Raw genomic sequence first — 3,182 nt, 5'->3', positions numbered from 1 at the left:
CAACACCTGGAAGCCATGAGAACTCGGGGTCTCAGAGCACTGAAGCTGGGCCTTCTCCCACCCCGATTCTCTGCACATAACAGTGACATGAGCCACATCAGCTTCCTTACTCTCCAAGGCAGTCGGAGTCAGGCCCTTTCTTGAACCCAAATATGTCCTAACAGAATATGGCACGTGGAAGTAAGGGTGATGTAAGTTACAGGCTGAGACTGTCTGTAATCAGGGCTGCAGAGGTCTGCGGGACAGGGCCACGGGATAGCTCCAGCTTGGGAAATTAGCAGCCCTTGTTATTAAATGGTTGCAAAACAACTACCTAAACTGTTTTCTGCTACGACCCAGGACTCAGAAAAGGCCCACCAAGGCTCTCACATCAGGGAGGTTTTAGGAAAACTTCAAGACATTGGAGTCTCTGGCCTTCTTTTTACAGCCCTCAATAAAGTACCACAAGAAAAAGATACCCTAATACAACTTTTTGTGAGAGCTTTCCTAATATATTTTCAAATCTAGAAAATACTGCCACCCAAGGGACCTATCCACTGAAGCAATGAGTTTTTCTGCTTCAGGAAAAGGAAGAGGGGGTTGGAATTTTAGTTAGAAAAAGGAAGCCAGTATTAATTGTCTCTAGAGAGCAACGTCTCAAAAGCCAGACGTTATGGAGAAAGAAAAGAATTTTGAAATCCCCTGCACTCCCATTTCATGTTAAGAACCAGGCGCGAATGACTTAAATTTGGAGTTTTCTCTAAGCCAAGGGAAGTGACGATGCAGTTTTGATATAAACGAAAGTTCCTGTTCCACAAGACAGTGGAAAAGCCTGGCCACCTGACCCCAGAGGGCCATAGGGAGGAGGCAATAAAAAGTAGAAGGAGGACCTCAGAGGCAAGTGTTGAACCTCTTGGCCTGAGGCGTTTCTGCTGAATCTCAGAAACTTCAGAGAGTGTAGGGGAGAATAGTTGAGGTGAAGGACGTGCTTTCCCTGAAGGCAGCTGCAGGCCTCCGGGGAGAGTTATGTCTTCATCCTGGTGCACAGCTGCTGCTGCTGAATCACTTCAGTCGTGTCTGACTCTGTGTGACCCCACAGACGGCAGCCCACCAGGCTCCCCCGTCCCTGGGAGTCTCCAGGCAAGAACACTGGAGTGGGTTGCCATTTCCTTCTCCAATGCAGGAAAGTGAAAAAGGAAAGTGAAGTCGCTCAGTCATGGTCTAACTCTTCGCGACCCCATGGACTGCAGCCCACCAGGCTCCTCCGTGCATGGGATTTTCCAGGCAAGAGCACTGGAGTGGGGTGCCATTGCCTGCTCTGTGATGCACAGCAGAGGGGTACAAAACTAGAGGTTAGCATACAGTTGTGCAGGTTGAGCACTGCACAAGAAAACCTGCCTCTAGGGGGCCCCACACACTCCACAGACATCACAGATTTGCACATCCATTATGGCAGTTTCAGAGCATATGGCAGCAATGTGTTCTAACAAAACCAGCGTGAAAATGTTCCACCACGAAAAGGAAAGTGTCTTAAGGAAGACAGGTTTTGTTTTCCTTTTTTCCTAATTTTCACAGAATGCCATGTGAGAGGCTTAGCCTTGCCTTTCTCCTGCCGCTGAAAAAAATGTAAACCTCTTTCACTCCAGAGCCTTCATGGGAGGAGCTAGGAGAGATGGAGTGTATTTGAAAGATTCACCCCAAAGTAGCTGAGTTAACGCAATGAGAGAGTTAAAGCAGGAAGAGGTGAAAATATCTTTTATTCACAAAAGCAAAATAAGTTTTTTGTACCCCGTTACCCAACAAGAGAAATGTCAACAACCTCAGATATGTGGATGATACCATTCTAATGACAAAAAGCAAAGAGGAACTAAAGAGCCTCTTGATGAAGGTGAAAGAGGAGAGTGAAAACGCTAGATTAAAACTCAACATTCAAAAAACTAAGATCATGGCATCTGGTCCCATCTCATGGCAAATAGATGGGGGGAAAGTGGAAAGAGTGACAGATTTTATTTTCTTGGACTCCAGAATCACTGTGGACGGTGACTGCAGCAACAAAACTAAAAGATGATTGCTTCTTGGAAGGAGGACGGTTACAAGCATAGACAGCATATTATAAAGCAGAGACATCACTTTGCTGACAGAGGTCCATATAGTCCAAGCTCTGGTTTTTCCAGTGGTCATGTATGGATGTGAGAGATGGACTATAAAGAAGGCTGAGCAGCAAAGAATTGATGCTTTTGAACTGTGGTGCTGAAGAAGACTCTTGAGAGTCCCTTGGACAGCAAGGAGATCAAACCAGTCCATCCTAAAGGAGATCAACCTTGAATATTCACTGGAAGGACTGATGCTGAAGCTGAAGTGCCAATACTTTGGCTGAGTGATGTGAAGAGCAGACTCACTGGAAAAAACCCAGGACTGAACCCAGGTCGCCCACGTTGCAGGCATGTTCTTTACCATCTGAGCGCCCAGGGAGCCCATAGGAACCTCTGATTTGTAGTCAAATTGGGCAGAAGTTGTGGGTGCCCTGGGCTGCTCCTACTGGCGACAGGCGTCTGAAGTGGGGCGCGAGCAGTGTCCTGGGACTGAGTCCTCCACCTGTGGCCTCCGACGCTGCGTCTCCAAGCAGTGTCAGAACTGAGTTACGCTGGAGGACGCCCAGCTGGCCTTGCAGAGGATTGCTTGTTGTCAGTGTGGTGACCAGAAGCGCCAGAAGTGGAGCGTTTCAGGTGAGCAGTAAAGGAGACACAAGGACACACACACAGTAAGGGAAAACTGGGTGGGTTTTATCTACAAAGCCTCATTCCCAGAGATTCTGATCCGTCAGGACCGGGGTGAGGTCTGAGAACTTGTATTTCTGGGAAGTTTCTCAGTACCCTTGAGGAGGGTGGGCCACTTGAGACATCTGCGCTGATCTCACGGCACCCTCTCCCAGGCCTTTCTTCATCAATTACAACCAACCCAGGCTTCCCTTGTGGCTTGGATGGTAAAGCTTCTGCCTGCAACGCAGGAGTCCCGAGTTCGACCCCTGGGTTGAGAAGATCTCCTGGAGAAGGGAATGGCCACCCATTCCAGTATTCATGCTTGGAGAACGCCATGGGCAGGAGAGCCTGGCAGGCTATAGTCCAGGGGGCCACAAAGAGTCGGACACAACTGAGCAACTAACATGCTCAGATGAAAAATAGTGACGGTACGGCTGTACACAG

The sequence above is a fragment of the Dama dama genome, chromosome 12, assembly GCF_033118175.1.
Source record: "Dama dama isolate Ldn47 chromosome 12, ASM3311817v1, whole genome shotgun sequence".
In the NCBI taxonomy this organism is placed as follows: Eukaryota; Metazoa; Chordata; class Mammalia; order Artiodactyla; family Cervidae; genus Dama; species Dama dama.
Note: the sequence above shows the minus strand (reverse complement) of the source record.